Source organism: Saccopteryx bilineata, chromosome 2 (assembly GCF_036850765.1).
Source record: "Saccopteryx bilineata isolate mSacBil1 chromosome 2, mSacBil1_pri_phased_curated, whole genome shotgun sequence".
Lineage (NCBI taxonomy): Eukaryota > Metazoa > Chordata > Mammalia > Chiroptera > Emballonuridae > Saccopteryx > Saccopteryx bilineata.
In genome coordinates this window covers 244,511,022-244,532,931 of record NC_089491.1, presented here as the reverse complement: position 1 = coordinate 244,532,931, position 21,910 = coordinate 244,511,022, and the positions used below count along the sequence as shown (strand labels likewise).

The following is a 21,910-nucleotide window of genomic DNA, read 5'->3' as shown; positions in this document are numbered from 1 at the left end:
AGCTTTCTGCACCCAGACCCTGCCCTTCCCACATGTCATTCAGAGTGGGAACAAAAAGGCTTCCTCTGCGTGTCAGGACATAAGTTGTCACTGTGCCCCAGTGACGTGTCATAGAGCAGAGGGACTCATCCCAAGTCAGTGCAATGCTTCGGGACCTGCCAGGGACCACTCAGCAGAACCAAAAAGGCTCTTGGGAGCTACGTCTCGGAGAGAGGAAGAGACTTACCCAAGGGCACATGGTTGGTAGGTGGCGGGGTCAGGACTCCTGATTACAAAGCTTACTGCTTTCTTTCCATGACACCCCTGCAGTGTCCTGAGTGCTCTTATTAATTCTCAATTGTCTGCTGAGCATTTGGGATGTGGACAACAGGCCTCCTTGCTCCTTTGTCTGGAGCTTTCCAAGGACAGCGCTGAGCTCCCCTGCTTCCCCTGCATTTCCCCAGAGCTGCCATCGGTCTGCTCTCCTCCATCAAAAAGCCTTTCCTCCTGTGTCCTCATGGGAGCATGTAACAGTCTCATGCATCTATGTCCAAGCCACCAGCTGTGGGCAGAAGGGAAGCATTTCCTTGGGGCTCACACACTGAGGCCAGGGAGGTTGAGTGGATTGCTCGGAGCGCAAGGAGCTGGGAGCCAGGCCCAGAGGTGCAGGCTCCCTAAGCTGAGGCACCCCGGCACCCTCCCTCTCTATCCCGGAGCCCTCCCCATCCTGGTGTCTCTCCTGGCCTGCACCCCTTGCAGGCATGCAAACCTCAGGCTGCCTGGAGTGGTAGGAGCCTATCGTCAGGGTGCCCTGGGGAGGCCTCCTTCCTGCCTCTGCCACCTCCCACCCCTCCTACTGTGAGCTGCCTGCATTCAAGTTATTTAGACAAGCCCCAAATACTCTCACGATGTCAGAGATCGATGACCCACTTTGTGAAGAGGGGGAGTGTGGCCCAGAGGGAATAAAGGCAGAGGTGAGAATGAGTCACCCGCTGAAGGAGCGGCGGCACAGGGTGGCATCCCAGCCGCTCGACCTCATTCTGATGCTGTGCTCACTCTGTGCACTGTCCCCAGAGGGAGAAGGATAAGCATACAAATGGGCTCTGAGACCTGGGTCAGGGGGCACTGGCTCCACCGTGCCCCTGATCTATGGTGATGACAGTTCACTTCTACTGAGCGTTCACTCTGTGTCCGGCACCTAAGTCTCTAATACACCTTATATTATTATTTTAGTCCTCACCAATAGTCCTATGAAATAGGCACAATCATTTTATAGATTAGGAAGCTCACATTTAAAGGGCTAAGTCATTTCCTTCGGTTCACATGGGCTATAACAGTAGGTGAGGACTCTCAGGGTTTGAGACTGTGCCCTCAGTGCTGAGTCCCTGACTGTCCCAAGTCCCTCCCTGGGCAGGAGGGTATCCCAGATAGAGTGCTCAGAGGATTTTGAGAGTGGGAGTCTTGTGGAAATCAGTGAAGTAACGCAGGGCCCTTGATGAGATTCATTGCAACTAACACAGGAGCTGTTCCAACACGTGGAGGGGGATATGGATTTGGTGGGAAACAAAAACTGCCTCCAGGCTGACAAAAGAAATCTATGACTCTTGGAATTCCAGTTTCAGGAGGGCAATAAAGCATTAAGCTCTCCGACAGGTGATGATTCAAGTCAAACTTATTGAGAAGCTCAGAGGGTAACCTCACATAACATCTGATTTAACTCAAAATTTATGAACACGTGGGTGAAATCACTGTTTGGCTCTTCCAGTCTGAGCTTGTCTGTTTCCTGAGAAGCCCCTTCCCCTTCCAGCCCTGCGGTCCAGACCAGGTCAACTCCCCGGCAGCCCAGCTTTGTGGGCAGTTCCCTGCACCCATCGGCCCCTATAGAAGGACTGACTCCACTTGACCTTTTAAGAGAGAGTAGCCACTGCGGTGGGGGAGTTTTTTTCTCCCTAACCAATTGTAGAGTGTACTGCTTCCTATGTCAGCAGTGACGGCAGGATTGTGACATGAGAGGAACCTGGGATAAACGGGAAAAATCCTCATATAGAGACTAGCGTGATGTGGAGCAGGTGCTGGGTGCTAGAAAGGCTGAGAATCCAGTGATGCAGTGAGAACATTGGGTGGTGAGAGTAGAGAGAGCTAAAAAAAAAAAAATAGGGCCTCTTAAAGGAGAGTGATGCTTGTTCCAAGACTAGCTTCCTGTCCTGGCTGGTTTGCTCAGGGGACAGAGCGTCAGTCTGACATATGGACATCCTGGGTTCGATTCCAGTCAGAGCACAAAGGAGAAGCAGCCATCTGCATTTCTCACCCTTCCTTCCCCTTTCTCTCCCTCTCCCCCTCCCACAGCCAGCGGCTCTATTGGTTTGAGCATCTTCCCAGGGTGTCAAGGGTAGCTCAGTTGGTCCCAGTGCATCAGCCCCAGGTGCTGAAAATAGCTGTTGATCCAAGCATCAGCCCGAGACAAGGGTTGCTGGATGGATCTGGTTGGGGTGCATGCAGGTGTCTGTCTCACAACCTCCTCCCCTCTCACTTAAAAAAAAAAAAAAAGACTAGCTCCCCACTCCAGAATATTATCTGTGTTAGGGAGGATAGCAACACCTCTCAGGGAAGCTCTGGGCAGGATGGTTGAAGCTAGAAGCAGGTCAGCATGTGGACAAGGAGTCCACGTGGATGGAATTGCACTTCAAAGTGTCTACTGGCCTTCACAGGACACAGGCCTGGGACTGGAGAGCTGGACTCGAGTTTTCACTGTAAGCTTTGATGGTACCAAGAATCAAAGGCACAGTTTCTGGGGAAATCTAAGATTCAACTCAGAGACTAGGGTCAACACCTGATCGGAGGCCACGTCACAGAGTTAGCAGAGTCCAGGAGAGATAAAAGCAGAACAAGAGCAGGGCCGGAAGAGTCAGAGCAGGAATGATGGTGGTCAGGGAAGTATTTCCCAAGGCAATGAACAGCACCCCGAAAATCCAAAGCCGCCCACGATCTTCTTTTTAATTTTAGAAAGTATGACATGCAGCAATTTCTTCTTTATCTTTGAGGGATGTACCATCATGCCTTAGGCTCTTAGACCTCTATAGTAAGTTCATAAAGGTTAAGGAGTTGTCATGATTAGCTCCCATTTCCTGGCATGCCTACTCTCAGGAGGGCTTAGGTATACTTGCCACTTCTTGTTCTCCAGTTCCAATCAGTGTGATGTGTGATCCCCTCTAGGTGACCAGCATGATGGTCCATGAAATGTCAAGGCAATCCAGATTGCTCTGGACCAGATTATGATAAGAGATCAAGAAAGTTAGCATACTGTGATGAAAAAGAGTACAAGTACACGCCTGTTCTTGCTGTGTAAAGGCAACAGCCTTGGTTCGACCCCATGATGAGAAATGATGGGGGAAAGTATTCATCAAATGAGTAGCTATGTATCAGGAGTCAGGGATCATGAAATGGTCAGGGCCCAGTCAAGAGACAGAAACTACTCTAGTAATCTGAACAGAAAAAAATTAATATAATTATTTATATGATTAACTATTAAAAGAAGTCTAAAAAAAGAACTGTTAAGGAATTCAGTCATAGCCTGACTGGGTGGTGGCACAGTGGATAGAGCGTCAGACTGGGATGTGGAGGACCCAGGTTCAAGACCCCGAAGTCGCCAGCTTGAGCGCAGGCTCATCTGGTTTGAGCAAAGCTCACCACCTTCGACCCAAGGTCGCTGGCTCAAGCAAGGGGTCACTCGGCCTGCTGAAGGCCCACGGTCAAGGCACATATGAGAAAGCAATCAATGAACAACTAGGGTGTCGCAACAAAAAATTGATGATTGATGCTGTAAAAAATAAAAGGAATACAGTCATACTGCAGGGAGTAGTTACTACCTCTGGGATGGAAGGGGAGTAGTTAAAGCAGAGGTCCTCAAACTTTTTACACAGGGGGCCAGTTCACTGTCCCTCAGACCATTGGAGGGCCGGACTATAAAAAAAACTATGAACAAATTCCTATGCACACTGCACATATCTTATTTTAAAGTAAAAAAACAAAACGGGAACAAATACAATATTTAAAATAAAGAACAAGTAAATTTAAATCAACAAACTGACCAATATTTCAATAGGAACTATGCTCCTCTCACTGACCACCAATGAAAGAGGTACCCTTCCAGAAGTGAGGTGGGGGCCAGATAAATGGCCTCAGGGGGCCGCATGTGGCCCGCGGGCCGTAGTTTGGGGACCCCTGAGTTAAAGGAAGAGGGTTCGTGCCCAAAGCTAAGTGCCTGACCTGTGGTGGCACAGTGGTTAAAACTTCAACCTGGAATGCTGAGGTCTCTGGTTCAAAACCATGGGCTTGCCCAGTCAAGGCACAAATGGGAGTTAACACTTCCTGCTCCTCCCTCCTTCTCTCTCTGTCTCTGTTTCTCCCTTCTCTCTAAAAATTAATAAATAAAATCTAAAAAAAAAGAGTCAGACCTCATGGCTCTGGTCTGTGCGGATGAGAAGTTCTCTGGGGGCTCGTGGGCCAGAATGGGTCCACGGGAAGCCATCCCCTGAGTGCCAGAGAAGCTCACAGGAGCGTGATCAGGCTCCTGCATGCCCCAGCAGCCAACCCCTCCACAGCGGGGAAATAGAACAAACACGAGAGTCGGGAATAGTAGTCCAGCCTCCACTGTGCCTTGTAGCCTCCCTCCAGGGCCTGCTACAGATAAAGCATAACGTTGCAGCTGCTGGCAAAGGAGAAATGTTTACAGGGCCCAGCTCTGGTACCAGAAAGCAGGCCAAAGAGAGGTGTATTTAGAGCCAAGAGGCAATAAAATGATAACTGCCGCATCGTTTTATTTCTCCATTAACGATACCACATCCAGGATAAGAGCTGTGAGGGAGCTGCCCTCACAGGGCAGCGTTCTATCAACAGCTCTGGCCCAGGTGGCGTGTCCTGAGGCCAGCAGGGTGGATTTCAGTTGACAGCTTAAGGCACAGCTTATCTGAATGGTGCCAGGCTAGACCGTAGCCTGTGCCTTTGGTTTTCCACGGTACTCCATTAGCCCTTCTCTGATTTTAGTCTTGCCTGTGACAGACAGTCCATGCAATTTCAGATGCTCCTCGTGGTGAAAGTGTCCCACTTCGGCAGCAGATGTTACTTCATTCCACTCGCTGCCTCGGTCTTCCTTCCCCCTCCCATTGCCACATGTGACAGCCCACTTTGTACACTTGGGCCTTGAGATTCTGTCCTGTGATGCTGGCCAGGCCCTCGCCAGACCCAGCTCACTCTGTAGCGTGGAAGTGCTGCGGGGCTAACGCCCCTGGAAATAATCCCCACACAATGTTAAATGGGACCCTAACCAAACACTTCATCTTCACTGTCTCAAGGGGAAGATTCTGGGACATTCTGTGTCAAAGGTCCAGTGGAATTTAGTCCTTTTTTTTTTCTTCCTCCTCACAGGGTTTATCTCAATAACACCTATTCATATTAGCCTTCCTTCATTATTTTTCTTTTTCTCCCTTCTTCCTCCTTCTGCTGCCTGAGATTTCCTACACTCAACAATTTGTCTTGAGCTCTGCTTTCAAAGGAAACAAAATAAGATATTCTACACACGAGGGGTTATCATGTGTAGAATATCTTATCTACACATGATCCATCATCCATGATGATGGATGTAGCTCACCATCATCGATATGATTTTCATTGTTCTCAAACAAGTTACATATTTGTCAAGAGGTTAGCTAAGATACTCCATGGTATTACTGCCCTGACATTCATTTCGTTTAGCAAAGTGGCCTTCAGGGACATCACACTGACATTAGTCCTCTCATGCAAGTACATGCCTTTGATAGCAGCACTCTGCCATGAGCAAATATCAGTTTCTGATATGGCTTCTCCAGAGCCTGTGATTAACAGTCTCTCACCTCCCAGCGCCTTCCCTTGGTGTATGTCTTAGCCCTCTGAAAAGCTTACCAACACCCTGCAGTTTTGTTTGAATTGACCAATCTGGCCTTAGTCCCAGAACCCCAAAGCACCCCACCTGTGGACCCAAATAAAGGCACACGCGGCAGGCCCTTCCACGCTGTCTGCCTGCCCTCTGCCTTGACCTTGACTTCCCCACGTGGCCCTCGAGGCATGCTGTGTACTTGCTCCAGGACCTGTGAGTAATAAGCTTCTCTATTTCAGTGTCTCTTGTTGAACCACGACTCACCATCTGGCACCCTGTGTTCTACTTTACAAATGTTAATTTAACAAAGTCTTACCCTAATCCCATTCCCAACCCCCATTCTGATAGTTGGCTTTCTAGTGGGATACTTGTTGCAATTCATTTAGCCCAGTTTCTCTGGGGATGTGGGGGGGAGACTAATAAAAAGATTTAAACTGATGTTTTATTTAAAAGATGCAATGCTAGTACTAGAGGGAAAGAAATGGTGGATAAGAGAAAAATGAAAAGCTATTCAAGATTATGTGATGCTATCTATGCTGGTCTCTGCCTCATGATGAGATATGGGGAAACCATCAATTATTTGCATATTTATGTATTTATTTTCATGAGAGTTCTTTATATAGGATATAAGAAAAGCACACTGTGATGAAGTCTATGGGAGAGTAAGATGAGAAGGAATTTCACTTCCTATGTTCGTCTTGTATCCTGGTTTCTGTTTGTTTAGTTGACCTTGCAGGGATTTATTAATAATTCCTCCTAAATTGGGTTTTGCCATCCAGACCTTTGGCAGCCAGTGCCTAATTATCACATGACTCCTCATCCAAATTTGAACATAGTCAAGGGAACCGGAGACTTAGCAAGTGACTGGTAGGCACAGCTTCATGGTAACAGCCCAGCAATCCAAGACAACACATCTGCCAGCACCACAGAGCAGAACTTTAAGGTCCCAAGTATAACAGATTAGGTGTGGTAGCAGCTGAGACACAGAAAGAGTCTATGGGACTAGGAGGCAGCAAGGCCGAGGAAGCACGAGGAGGTACACAGGACGTGTCTAACATGGCCACTGTCAGCTGTGGAGAGCTGGGAAGGTTTTGTGTAAGCAGAAAAATATCCAGGCCCTTGACTGGGAGGGAGATGGGAGTGGGTTAAAGATGTGATTTAAGATATATGGACAGTGGAGTCCTAGGAGATTGTGAAGAGGAAATGCAGAGTGTTCTCACCCAGAGATGTATCCAGCTCACACTGGCCTGGCGATGCCCATGATGAGAAATTGCCCAGATCCATCTAAGTTTCCAGCCACTCCAGCACGTTGGGAGCAAGCAAAAAGCTGACCTGATGAGTATTTAGTGGGACCTGTGCCTGCCTTTTAGCACTCATAAATTTATGCAAATATATTTCGTACATTCGGAGTTCAGACCCAAGAAATTTGTAAATAGTTTTGCATCTGAAGCTTCCTCTAAGTGCCTGAGCATGAAGACTCAATTTAAGTAATCAGCACGTTTGTAGAGGGAAATCACTAATCAGTTACACTAGATGGAGCTGTGAATAGGGACTGAGCCAGGCCACTCAGCTCAATAGGAGGATTCTTTTCTGAGTGAAGCAGAAAAAGAAAAGGAAAATTATTTCTCTGCATTTCCAGGGCAGGTACACTGAGCCCAGTTTGCTGTCACTTGATCAGGTGATTAGGGAGATGGCAAAGGGCTGCTCAGAAAAGTCAAAGTGAAGCATAGGGCTGTGTCGAACGCTAACAGTATGGCAAGCAACTCATCTTACCCACAATGGAGCGAGTAAGAAATGTTCACCTGACCAATAATAAGCCCAGGAAAATCGTGTCAACCTTCAGGACATCAACTTCCCTTCACCTGATAAAAATTCATGGCCACAGTCACATCAGATTCCCCTCAGGAGCACCTCCACATCCCACACTCGCTCGAGGAGTTAGTCTTCTTTTCTCCTGATTTTGTTTCTATATCCTCTTAGTCATTAAATCGTATTGATTTTATGCAAAATTCCTATTGATGCATGAATTTATTTCCTTTCGTTCTGCTCTTATGGGAATTCAGTCTTCCCTGTTAAGTTTTTATCACACATATTCCTAAATGTGCAAAATAGTTTAGGAGGGTGGAGCAAGCCCTCACCGGAGGGGGTCCGGGGAGACATGAAGGGAGGCTCAGGTAGAGACGGTGCTGGTGGACATGGTGTTCTTTCATGCAGGCGCAAGGGAAGCATTCTAAAGACACACAAATAGGGTGTGGGGGGCATTTGTGGTAAGATTTCTTCGGGGTTGAAATAGAAGGCTGGCCCTGGCCGATGGCTCAGTGGATAGAATGTTGGCTGGGAGTATGGACGTCTCGGGTTTGATTCCTGGTAAGGGCACACAGGAGAAGTGATCATCTGCTTCTTTCCTCTCCATCTCCCCCTTCTCTCTCTCTTCCCTTCCTGTAGCCAGTGGCTCAATTGGTTCAAGCGTGGCCCTGGAGCTCAGAGGATAGCTCGGTTATAGTGCATCAGCCTCAAGAACTAAAAGTAGCTCAAGCATTGACCCCAGATGGGGTTGCCAGGTGGATCCCTGTTGGGGCATATGAGGGAGTCTGCCTCACTATCTCCTCTCCTCTCATCTGAAAAGAGAAAGTGACAGAAGGCTGCACACAGGTTCCCAATGTCTTATCTCTGTCCCCCCTGCCACAGAAAAAGTCCAGTCTTGTCTTCACAAGGGCCAGGAGTAAAACCAGTGTCCAGAAATTTTGTGCCATGATTCAATCCATAACAAAGCTTAGTCCAGTCCAGGCTTTGTCCTTGCCCTTCAGCACAGTCTGTGTTCTCAGCTGTGCTCTAGTTGGTGCCATGTCCAACCAGCCTGTGTCTGGAGACCACACAGCTGCTGGCAGCCTGGCAGCCTGTGTGGCTTCCAGGGCTGCATGATGACTTGGAGAACTCGTGAACAAAGGTGGAGAGCACATTTTTCTAAACAGAAAAAGAGAGCGAGCTTCTCTGTTAGACTCGGGTTCTATATTGTCTTTGGGCTAGATGAGCTTCTTTAAACCAACAAACCAGCTTTTCAGTCTTTCACAGACTTCTCCCAGCCCCTCCCTTAATCAATTCAATCCTTCTTCCAGGCTAGACCGACAGGCCTCTATGGCTGCCATCTTGTCTCCTACTGCACATGCCTCAAAGTGGAAGCACCACCCCACACGGTCTGGGGATAGACTGGTTGTACCCTAGGAAGATTGAAAAGCTGGCCCTTCCTCCCACATGAAGGAAGGCAATCACCTTAGCAGGGCAAGGCTGTGATCCCCTAGGGTGTCTGAAACCACAATTTCCTAGTGAAGCACACAGGCTTTTTAATATCTGATTCCCTTTGCTGCCTTCCCTTATTAATAGCTAGCTACCTACACTGACAGAGGTGACCACCCATCTTGCTTCCTCGATAAACCTTTCTCTGAGCAGTTTCACCATGTAAAACTGGCCTCCGTATTCTATGTGCACCCCTTCAGGATTGCCTTACATTGTACACCTTTGCTCCCTTCCTCATCATAGAGATGAGAGCTGATCTCTACCCCTCCCCTTACTCCATGTTCAGTATCTGGTGAGAAGCTTTGCAATTATTGGCTGAATTAATAAACAAATGAAGCTCCCACTCCATTTGAATCAATAACTCTGAAGTAGTAATAAATAGTTATGAATTAATAGGTCTATTGTATTTTAAAAATAAGTTAGAAGATGATTATTTATTTATTTTGCTGTTGATAAATCAATTAGAGAGAATTAGAACATCAAAGAAGGATGCTATTGCTCCTTGGTGTTTATAAAAGAAAGTTGAAAGCTTAGGTTCATACAAAGGCCTACACAGGAATACTTATAGCAGCTTTCTTCGTGATTGCCAAAACATGGAAGCAACCAAGATGCCTTTCAGTAGGGGAGTGGGCAAATACACTGCAGTGCATTGGACAGTGGACCATTATTCAGTGTTTAAAAAAAATGTGAGCTATGAAGCCATTGAAAATATGTAGGAAGCTTAAATGCATAGTATTATGTTAAAGAAGCCAATCTGAAAAGGCTGCATACTGTATGATTCCAACTATATGACAATCAGGAAAAGTTAAAAATTCAGGGACAGTGAAAACATCAGCAGTTGCCAGAGGGAGAGGTGAGCAGGTGGAGCACGGAGGACTTTTAGGGCAGTAAAATTATGCTGTATTATACTATAATGTAGATCGATGTCATTATAAATTTGTCTAGATCCATAGAATACCAATAATATACCATAGTATACCAATAATGAACAGTAAAAATGAAATTCATTATTAGAACCATTCACTTTCTATTGTTACTACTACTTCTAATAACAGTAGCAAAAGAGGATGGTAACACTTACTGTGTACTGACTACATCCAGAGGCTTTACAAAGTTTCACATGTATAATGACATTAGGTAACATCGCCCCTAATTTACAGATAAGAAAACTGAGGCTTGGAAAGGTTAAGTAACTTGCCCAAGATGATATAATTAGTATGTAGCAGTGCTCTGACACCAAGTTTCCTGCTCAGCACTATCCCGACTTTTGGTCTTTTGGAGCACATTTCTCTCCAGAGGAGCTTTCATCAGACATCCTGCTGGCACCATCGTGTCAGCTAACAAGATCCCAAGAAGGATCAGGCATGGAGCGTGGAGAGCCTTTCATTCCGGACCTGTGTGCTGGGTTTGGGGGGTATCAATGTGCTCAGCATGATTTCAAGATCAGAGACACGGGTTTCTCCAAAATAGGACACGGTCTCTCCACCCCCCCACCCCCCACCCCCACACACAGACTACTTCCTGACTGATATATGTATTGTTTAGGTTCCTTACTAAAATATGAACTTCACAACTATTTATCTTGTGCATAATTGTATCCTCAACATGTAGCCTACAAATGAATGAATGAATGAATGAACACGTGAGATGAACAAGTTAATGAGAAAATACATGGACATATTGCTTTATGACATCAAATTTTCCACGTTATCTTCATTTTATAAACAAGAAAAGGAGGCCGACAGAGATTATATGATCTACTAAGATCACCATCTATATTGTTTTGGCTTAAAAAAAAACCAGTCCACTTGACTCCAGGCCTATGGGACCCCTACCACCTCTTTCAGACAAGCCGCATAGAAAGCCACAGCAGAGTCAGAGCTCTATCGAGGTCCTGTGATTCCAGATCCACACAGTGCAGAAAGTAAACCCCACTGGACTCCCAGGGAAGAAAATCGAGAATAAAATGGAAAAGAAAACAAATGTAAAGCCAGTAGCCATGGCCACCATCACAGCCACCTGGCCCATGCAGGTTCACATTAGATTCGGACAGATGGTAATGAAACAACGAAGCCAAGAACTGGTGGGCCATTAGTTTTAATCCTAGCTTGCACCCAGTGGGCAAGAAATACACACAGTGGGAAAACACTTCCCTTTCCATTCAGGGCTCCCAGGCCACTGACATATCTGAGTTTCTTGGAATCAAAGGTTTCTACCTCACCAGCCTTATTCACCTCGGTTCCCCATCTCCTCTCTGCACAAACTCTGCACTAACTGGCCTCTCTTTCAGCACTCCGCCATCTTGGCTGCCTTTCCCCTCCTCCACGTGGCCTTTCTCTGCTCTCCTCTCCCTGCTTTCCTGGAACATAATCACTCTTCCCCTGAACAACAACGTGATCTCTCTTCCTTTAAAAACCTTTTGGTGTGAAAGCCCTCCCCCAACACATATTAACATAATCACACCCATCCCAAGCAAGAAGGGCTTCCACGTGGGCAGTGCCATCTTTAACAAAGTGAACATGATATATTTTATCTGCCCAACAACAAACATAAGAAAAAAGAAGTACAAGAGATAAAAATAAAAGTCAGGCTTACAAATTACCATATAAATGTCACAGCCCAAACTAGGTGTAAAGCCAGTAGCCAGGGCCACCATCATAGCAGCCTAGCCCATGCAGGTTCACACTGGATTCGGACAGTCGGCAAAGAAACAGCAGAGCCAAAAGCTGGTGGGTTAAAGCCATTAAAGATGATTAAAGCCATCATCTTTAATCCTAGCTTGCACCCGGCGGGCAAGTAAAAACACACACTGGGCCCCAAAACCCACTCACATTCAGTGCTCACAAAGCTACTGACTTATCCAAGTTTCCTAGAATCAAAGGTTTCTAGCTCACCAGACTTTATTCACCTCTGTTTACCATCTCCTTCCTTCTCCCTGCACAAACTCTGCACAAACTGGCCTCTCACTCAACACTCTGCCATCTTGGCTGCTTCTCCTGGCCTCCTCCACATGGCCTCTTTCTGCTCTCCTCTCTGCTCTCTGTTCTAATGTTAATCTCATGAACCAAGAGAGCAAGCTCCCATTCTGCCCCCACTTTATAGTGTAGAAATCAAAACCTTTAATCCAATATACAAAATAGAGAAGTCTCTAATACAAAGTCACTTATCTGGGGCATGAGGGGATTGCACCATCCAACATCAAAAAGGGTGGGAAAAGCTTAATCCTAAAACCAAGCCCTGGGCTACAAGGATCCTGCCTGCCCACAACCCACAGAGACACACATTAATATCACCTGGGCAATGGCCTCCACATGGGCAGCGCCATCTTTAACAAAGTGAGCGTAATATATTTCATCTGCCCAACATCCACCCCTATGCTCACTTTACTACCTACAATCTACACCACTGGCATCCCTGTGCAAAAAAATTAGGCACATTACACAAATTACAACAGCACAAATCATACAGTTTCAAGAATCACAAAGGTACACTTCACCAGTCTCTGAGCACTTTGCCCAAAGCGCTAAATGTCCTCAGCCTTCTTTCTAGCCATGAGAAAAGCTTTCCGGGGCAGGGGAGTGCTTCCAGCAAAGCCACTGCCCACCCCCATCAGAGTATTTCACATTGTCCAAAATCTGTAAGTCCATCCAACAAAGGAGCCAATGCCCACTCTGGTCGTAGTCCAGGAAATCAGTCCATGCACATGAGACCTCAGCCACCCCCCTCATCCCTGCCATCCTGGCAGGTCTTACACTGTCCCAAAGAGGAGCACATGGCAATGGCAGTCAGCATTTCCATCTCTGCTCCAAAGAGCATGATGACGTCCAGCCCTAGGTCCCAAAATCACAGACCTGCCAGGGCCGTAGTAGGTGCTCCTTCCAGCTGGGCTCTCATCTTATGGAGACTGCAGATTGCAACTCCAGCCCGATTCTCCTCATCCTCCAAAGAGGAACTGAAAACACCAGCTCCCACTGCCGGGCTTGCAGCTCCGGGCCCGGACTCAGCCCAGGCCTCAGCCCCGGCCTCCTGCCACTGCCAGCTCTCCACAACATCCAGGACAATCTTCAACTCACGAACCTGTGATTCCTCCTCCAGTAGCTGCTCCATTTCCAGGCGAATCTCGCAAACCTGGTCGGCCTTCTCCTCCGGTGCTTGCTCCAGCTCCAGGGTCAGTATCTGTTTCTCCTGCGTTTGCTCCAGCTCCTTCCACTGCTCAGTATGCAGGTCCTGGGCAGCCTCTTCCACAGAGCTCTCAGTTTTCTCACGCATGGCTATATAAAAGTCAGCCAGCCTACAGTCCCCAAAAGGACAGCCATGGGGAACCATAACACTAGCCAGTCCTCTACTCCACCACTCAAAGGTGGTGGTGACTCCATACCGATCTGTATCAAATCCTGCCGACTACGCCAAATGTAAAGCTAGTATACAAGGCCAGGGCCCCCATCATAGCAGCCTGGCCCATGCAGGTTCACACTGGATTTGGACAGTCAGCAAAGAAACAGCAGAGCCAAAAGCTGGTGGGCCATCATCTTTAATCCTAGCTTGTACCCGGTGGGCAAGTAAAAACACACACTGGGCCCCAAAACCCACTCACATTCAGTGCTCACAAAGCTACTGACTTATCCAAGTTTCCTAGAATCAAAGGTTTCTAGCTCACCAAACTTTATTCACCTCTGTTTACCATCTCCTTCCTTCTCCCTACACAAACTGCACAAACTGGCTTCTCACTCAACACTCCACCATCTTGGCTGCTTCTCCTGGCCTCCTCCACATGGCCTCTTTCTGCTCTCCTCTCTGCTCTCTGTTCTAATGTTAATCTCAGGAACCAAGAGAGCAAGCTCCCATTCTGCCCCCACTTTATAGTGTAGAAATCAAAACCTTTAATCCAATATACAAATAGGGAAGTCTCTAATACAAAGTCACTTATCTGAGGCATGATGGGATTGCACCATCCCACATCAAAAAGGGTGGGAAAGGCTTAATCCTAAAACCAAGCCCTGGCTACAAGAATCCTGCCTGCCCACAGCCCACAGAGACACACATTAATATCACCTGGGCAATGGCCTCCACATGGGCAGCGCCATCTTTAACAAAGTGGGCATAATGTATTTTATCTGCCCAACACTAGGGTAGAAGGCCATTGGTCATTGCATCCGGTCCTGACGTCAGCCATGTTATCTGGTTGTGCTGCTTTTCTGGGCCTGGAGCTGAAGCACAGCTGAGGCCTAGCTCTTATCTCTAGTGTGACCAAAACCCTGCCTCTGTGGTCAACAGACCCAAGGCTTTGTTCTTAAGATTAATTGATCCTGGCTGGAACCTCATTGTCCTGAGGGCTGAATGCTTAAGGGAGTGGTTGGGCAAGGGAGAAGCTGGCAGGTGAGCCAGGGTGCTGGGTGAGGCCAGTCTGAGTCAATTATCTGTCTCAGTTTCCCCCTTCCACTTGTCAAGGAATTGTCTTGGCTTCTCACTCTCCTGCCTCAGAACTACATCTCTGGTGAAGGAGTTTCTGAGTTTCCATTCTACTTTCTAGCATTTTACCAAAATCCCTGTTCAGCTCTTTTTTTAAATTTTCAATTACAGTTTATATTCAGTATTATTCTGTATTAGTTTCAGATGTACAGCAAAGTGGTTAGAGAACCATGAACTTACAGAATGGTCCCCTGATGCTTCAAGTTCCCACGTGGCCCCATACATAATTATGACAATATTATTGACTGTATTCCCTGTGCTGTAATTCATATCTCTGTGACTATCTGTATATATCACTTAATCCCAAAAATTCTTAAAAGATAAAGGGCTAGATAGAGAAATAGATTTAAATATATCTCCCTGTATTAGGCAGACACATAATAGAACAGAAATACTTGTGATTTTATATTAAATTTATAAACTGCTGAAATTCACCTCTGTATCCTTTTCTTTATTTTACTTCTTCAATGTCTGGCTAATTCTAATAAAAGAGCAGGGGTCCATTGATAAGTCTACCACAGTGGACAGCTTCTCTCTTTGTGTGCTTCATTTGCAAAAAAAAAAAAAAGAAAGAAAACCTTGTCCACAGACCCTTACCTCCTACCATCTTAGACTCCTCCCACTTGGTCCTCTAGCTGCAGGGAGTATTTCTGTTGAAAAAAGTCCCTCTGCACAGCCTGCTATCTCAGGCATTGTCATTAGGGCCTGATTCTCGCTCTGAGTAGCTCTGAAGTCTACAAGAATATGATATGCAAAATCATCCTTCAAAGTTGAAGCAAAAATATGCTCTAGAATGAGAATTTCTAGGTGGTAGAAGGTTTTATGAAAATAGCTGGTCAACTGCATTCTTCAAAATTTTAAAGTCATAATAGATGTAAAAAAAAGCAGGAACTTTTACAGATTAAAGGAGACAAAGAGCTATGATTTCACAATACAGTATGTGATCAATCTTTTACTGCAAGAAAAACGCCATAATAAAGACATAAATTGACAAAGTTGAAATATAGGCAGTAAATTAAACTTAAATTCTGCATTAATAATCCATTTATTAAAGTTAATAATACTGTCAATATAAAAGACAATATTTCTTTTCTTAGAAATATGCACTGAAGCCCTGACCAGTTGGCTCAGTGGATAGAGTGTCAGCCTGGCACATGGACATCCCAGGTTTAATTCTTGGTTAGGGCACATAGGAAAAGTGACCATCTACTTCTCCCCACTTCCCTCTCTTTTTTCTCTCCCTCTTTTCCTCCTGCAGCCAGTGGCTCAATTGATTTGAGCGTTGGCCCCAGGTGCTGAGGATAGCTCATCAGAGTGTTAGCCTTAGGCACTAAAAATAGCTCAGTTGATTCAAGCATCGGCCCCCAGACAGGGGTTGCCAAATGGATCCTGGTCGGGATGTGTGCGAGTCTGCCTCACTATCTCCTCTCTTCTCACTTAAAAAAAGGGGGGGAGATAAAGATAAAGTAATACACACTGAAATATTCTAGGGATAAGATGTCAGGATGTATATAATGTATTATCAGATAAATGTTTAGTTAAATGGAAAATACATATGGTATTACATCTAGAGAGACAACACATAAGAAAAAACAATCTTAAAAACAGGAGAATCCAAATAGAAGATATAGATGTAATTCTTTCTTATTGTAACTTTGTAATTTTGAAATTATTTCCAAATATAAATATATATTTTTAAATGGCCCATTGACTCTGTCCCCCATTTTTTGAGCTTCTCTGCTTCTACCTCTCCCAGCTGCTGTCACAGGCAGCCCCTAGAGGTGAACTGCAGATGTGCTGATGAACCTCAAAGGAGAGAGGACCAGGACAGGCACCCTAAGGAATGAAGCTAGAGCTGGCATATTAACGATTCAAAGCAGGGAAGGTGATTGTCGGTCTGACATCATTACTGGAGGTGGTGGGAGAGAAGCAAGAAGAAGAAAATAACTAAAATATTGGTGAGAAGGTGTTAGCGTAGGTAGCTAGATATTAATAAAGGAAGGGAGAAAAGGGAATCAGACATTTAAAAAGTCTGCTTCAAATTAAGACAGACTCATAGATACAGAGGACAGTTTGATGGTTGCCAGATGGGAGCAGGTGGTGAGGGGATGGGTGAATAAGGAGAAGGGACGATGGGGTAGAAATCAGTAGTTACAGCACAGTCCTGGGGAAGCAAAGAACAGCATGGGCAGTGTGGTCAATATCACTGTAATAACAGTGTATGGTGTCAGATGGTACTAGACATGTCAGGGTGATCACTTTGTAAGTTATTTAAATGTCTAATCACTAGGTTGTACACCTGAAACTATATGTCACCTGTAAATGAAAAATCAAACATGATTATTAAAAATGGCTAAATAAGTAAGACTTCATCAAAGTAAACAATAAAAATGCTGACTGTACCCGTCATTGGAGGAAGCTATTCCCAGAGAGGGCAATAATCTTGGGTGAGCCACCTTCCTTCAAGGGAGGGCCATTGCTGGAGAGAATCACTGTGAGATGTCAACAGCCAACACTTCTGAAACCCAGGCATTGAATGGGTCTACCTGAAGAGAGACCAGGAAGTCCAATACAGCATCCCCTCCCAGAAGCACAGAGACCAGAATGCTTTCTGCCCTCCCCTAGGGACAGAGAATCAGAGAGCAAATGAAGATGCCTAATGCCTGAGCTCTTGATGGAGAGATATATGAGGCCCCACCCCGGATGCTCCAAAAAAAAAAAAAAAAAAAAAAGGAAATCTCAAATAGGGCCAATAACATCTATGACTCAGAGTTGTTGTAAAGGGTCACTGTATATGAAGATTTATTAGGGACCTGTTCTAGGCCTGGCACAGAGCCACATCTTGCCCTCACAGAGATTTCTGCACAGTGAGAAGATAGAGAGAAGATGAGCAGTTCTCTAGAGCATGGCGGTGGGGGAACACAGAGAGGGGACCCGTGCTGGACCTGAGGGCTCATGGGAGTTTTTCTGAAGGAATGCTGAGAGAATGCCATCAAAGTGTCTGAGACATTTTCGATTCTGAATAAATAAAACCTATGCACCTGACCAGATGGTGGCACAGTGGATAGAGCATTGGACTGGGACACAGAGAACCTAGGTTGCCAGCTTGAGCATGGGCTCACCAGCTTGAGCCCTGGTCACCGGCTTGAGCGTGGGATCATAGACATGATCCCATGGTCTCTCTCTCTGTCTCTGTCACAAAAAAATAGAAAACAAACAAACATACAAAACAAAAACAAAAATAACCTATGGGTTAAATAATGCAAAAAAAAAAAAAAAAACGTTGGGCTGATGTTCCTGTAGGTTTACCTGTCTCCTGGGCTGGCACACTGGCTCCGTGGCAACAAACAGGCCTCCCGGTAGCTGCAGATGTGCATCACGGCGACTGGTCTTGCTCTGCGAAAGCCCTCATCTGCCTAGAGATGTCGTCGGAGACAGATGGCACTCAAGAGCTGCTCAGACAGCTCACGAAGGCGTGCTCGCAGAAAGCACACCGGTGCCGCTGTTGCGGCCTCCAGAGTGCAGAGCAAGCCTTAGCCCCTCCACTCTGCCGCAGCTGCCGGGGACAGGGACTGAGGGAAGGAAGCCTAAGCAGCCTTAAAGGAAGTGAACCTTGGGCAACCTGATAAAACGGGGACATTTGCCCTTGACACGCACAGGAGCCCCTGCAGGCCCGCGGGTTGTGCTCTGCCCGTGTCCCCCAGGCCATGCAGAGTGCCTGCAGAACTTGCGGACCGGGGTCTCCTCAGGAGATGACCATTATAAAATCTACCCCACAGATATTTCACTCCTTGTGATCAAGAGCTGCCCGATATTACATTCAGCATCCTTCTCCCATAACTCCTGTCTCCACCACATCAGCCCTTGCGTTCTCAGACATCACCTGTGTCTTCTTACCCCTCACTCATCCCTGCCAGGTGGGTTCACCCAGTACTCCTGTTTGTGTCTTCAGGTATGGCCTGTATTCCAAAGCTCACTTCAATAGACACTGGTTGCCCCATCAGCAGAGAAAACAAACAAACAAACAATACTGCCCTACTCTAAAATCCAAAGTGCAATAATTATAACACCCTCTTATCATTTCCCATTTAAGACCCAAGACTGCAGTTTTTCATACATTATCAACTGTCTGGCTCATGCATTGGTCTTTCGTAGCAGGTGTCTCACCCTAGATTTTTATGTTCCAGCTACGGGGGCTTACTAGATATTTGGGGAAAAGATGGGCATTGGCTTCTGCTTCCCAAAAATCTCTTAAAGATTAAAAGGAAAACCTTTTATATTAAAATAAGTATGTCTCTTGATATCCAATTATTTAACATTCTGGAAAAGGCAAAACTATGGAGACAGGAAAGAGATAAGTGGTTTCCAGGGGGTTAGGGTTAAGGAAAGAGGAATAGATAGGTCACACACAGGTGATTTTCAGGGCAGTGAAACTACAGTAAGTCCCCAAGTTATAAACATCCAACTTACGTGCAACTCATCTTTAGGAACGGAGCGCCATAAGGGCTATTGGTCACCAACTGCAGCTAGACATCAGTGAAAATGATATCATAGAGTTACTTGACTCTCATGACCAAGAACTAACCAGTGAAGACCTCATGGAACAAGAGCAGCAGATGACAGCATTTAGGGAAGAGAACAGGGACCTAGAAACTCCAGAACTGAAAAAGTTTTCTACAACAAAGTTAGCTGATGCTTTTTGTCTCATTGAAGCAGGAATGGCAGAGTTAGAGGAGCAAGATCCTGATACAGAGAGGTTCACCAGAGCTTACTGTACTGTTACTGAAGGCCTGTACAAGGCCATTGATGGTGAGAAGAAGAAAAGCTCTGTACTAACCTCCCTTAATGCCTGCTTTAAGAAACTGACTCCAGCAGCATAATCAAACCCTGACTCTCCAACACCACTCCCATCCTCTCCAACAAGTTCATCATTTTCTGCATCATCCAAGATTATTTAAGGTTGTATTTGAAAATGTTCAAGCATTTCTATGCACAGAAAGGTACAAATAAATACTATGGTAAGACAAACATCTGTCTAAGTTGAATTTACTAGATAAATGTACCTGTTACAATTGGCATACAAATTCAACTTAAGAACAAACCTGCAGAGCTTATCTTGTTCATAACCCAGAAACTGCCTGTACTCTGTATGACACTATAATGTTGGATACATGACATCATATATTTGTCAAAACCAATAGAACTGTACAACAAAAGAGTGAACCCTAATACAAACTATGGACTTTAGTTACAAATGATGGATCATATTGAAATATCAATTGCAACAAATGTACTACACTAATGCAAGATATTAATAATTAGGAATATTGAGGGAGGAAGAATGTAGGGACATATGGGGACGTTCTAAACTTTCTGTTCAATCCTTTGGTAAATCTAAAACTTCTCTAAAACATTGTTTATCAATGAAAACACAACAAAACAAAATTTAAAAGTTTCAGAGCCAGACTTCATTTCTAGGTAGGATAATGTCAGTGTAATCCAAGGTGTTAACTCAAAAGAGAGAAAAATTGCATAACTTTTCAATAAATTTTAAGGCATTTCATTCATAATAAAAGAAAATCTTAGTAACTTTGGAATAGAAGGAGACATTATTAATCTTATAAATTGTTATCTATTATGCTGAATCAATAAAATTACCTTCTTATAGGTCAAACCCCCAAAACAATTATTGAAAAAAAAGGAGAAGATGCCCATTTATTTGCTGTTATAGTCTTTTCAGTGATATAAGCAGTTATATGCATGGGATAAAATAACATTTGGGACCATTGTAAATTGAGATGGAATAACCATTTCAAATCTCTTCTGCATACATGGCCTAGACATTGAAAAAAAAAGGAGAAGAATGCATATTTTGATTGCTGCTCTTCAATATTGTCCTAGAGCTTCTAACCGATGCATAAGACAATAAAAATAAATAAATATATGAGTATGAGAAAGAAGAAAATAAACTTTACCTATAAACAACATGATTGTGAATATAAGACCAGAAGAATTCATATACAAAAATTTAAATAATCAGTTTTATTGTCTAAGTCTATACACACGTGTATATGCTCTCACATCCTTATGTAACATATCTGGCACAATAAACACCATACAAGTTGGCTGGATTATTTTTAGTAGCATGTCACGTGAGTCAGCTCTGAGAGGACAACATACGGTCTATAATTCAGGCTGCTAAATTTCCAAGTTGCCAGGGGTTGTACCAAAGGGTTTCTGGTAACATAGGCCACCACTCCTCCATCCTCTGTTAGTAAAAGGTAGACATTTTTGTGTCGCTGATATGTTGGGGGATATCAAGCAGTCGTCATCTAAACACCGCACACATAGTGGCAGCTTTCCCTCTGTGAAGTTCCAAGCGAAAGTTTGCTTGCTTGTCTTGCCTGTGGGATTTTGAATTCATTTTGCAGGCAAGATCTGTCCCTTTTGGTATCCCTAGCTCCTGGCCAAGACTTGGCTCATAAAAGGTCCTAGGAAATGTTTCTGATTATTGAATATGTATAACTTATTTGTCTGACTTCTGAGATGGGAATATAGGCTTAACTCCCTTTAGGCATTATATTCACAGGGCCTTGGGAAATTTATTGTGGCAATTACCCAGCTCTGGCATACACGTCACTTCTGGCACCACCTAAATGTAGTGTCAGCACAGGAAAGAATCCTTCTTCCCAGCCTGAGGTTGTATACCTTTCCATGATGGGATTGCACCAATCTGTGGCAGAATGCCAGCTTCCAAGATCATTAAAAGCTTTTACTGTTGTCCGATCCAGTGACCAGCTCTAAAATAGAATGGGCCCAGCAAACTTCGGGAACTAGTCCACAGATTAAAGGAAACGTATAAATCTTAGGAAGTAGAGAACTTTGTGATGTCCCTGAAATTTAGGTCAATCTCATTTTGAGCATATTCACGAAGATCTTTTATGCATTCAAACAATTAGATTGGGGACTCAGACTTTCATCCCTGTTTGCCTCTTTGTTGAAGCCAATCAAAGCTTCAAAGAAACTACAAAAGGAAAGGAACTTCAAATTCCCTTGAGGGATCATTTAACACCTTGCAACTTTCATCTCAAATCTTTCTTAATAGATGCCTGTCTAATACATGCTTAAATTCTAATGAGGGCTGATAATAGAACCTTAATAGAGTTGTTGTTGTTGTTTTAATGACAGTACCCATTTGCTGGTCTACATTGAGCAGTAGATAATCAGAATATGAATAAGAATCTAATTTTAAATAAA

General features: G+C 44.9%; 1 non-coding gene across 1 annotated transcript; it reads left to right on the top strand.

Annotated features, from left to right (window-relative positions):
- Nucleotides 1-20,360: 20,360 nt before the first annotated feature.
- LOC136327500 (small nucleolar RNA SNORA20) lies at nt 20,361-20,499 on the top strand. Its single transcript, XR_010729703.1, has one exon. It is a non-coding gene; the product is annotated as a small nucleolar RNA SNORA20 (small nucleolar RNA).
- Nucleotides 20,500-21,910: the final 1,411 nt, after the last annotated feature.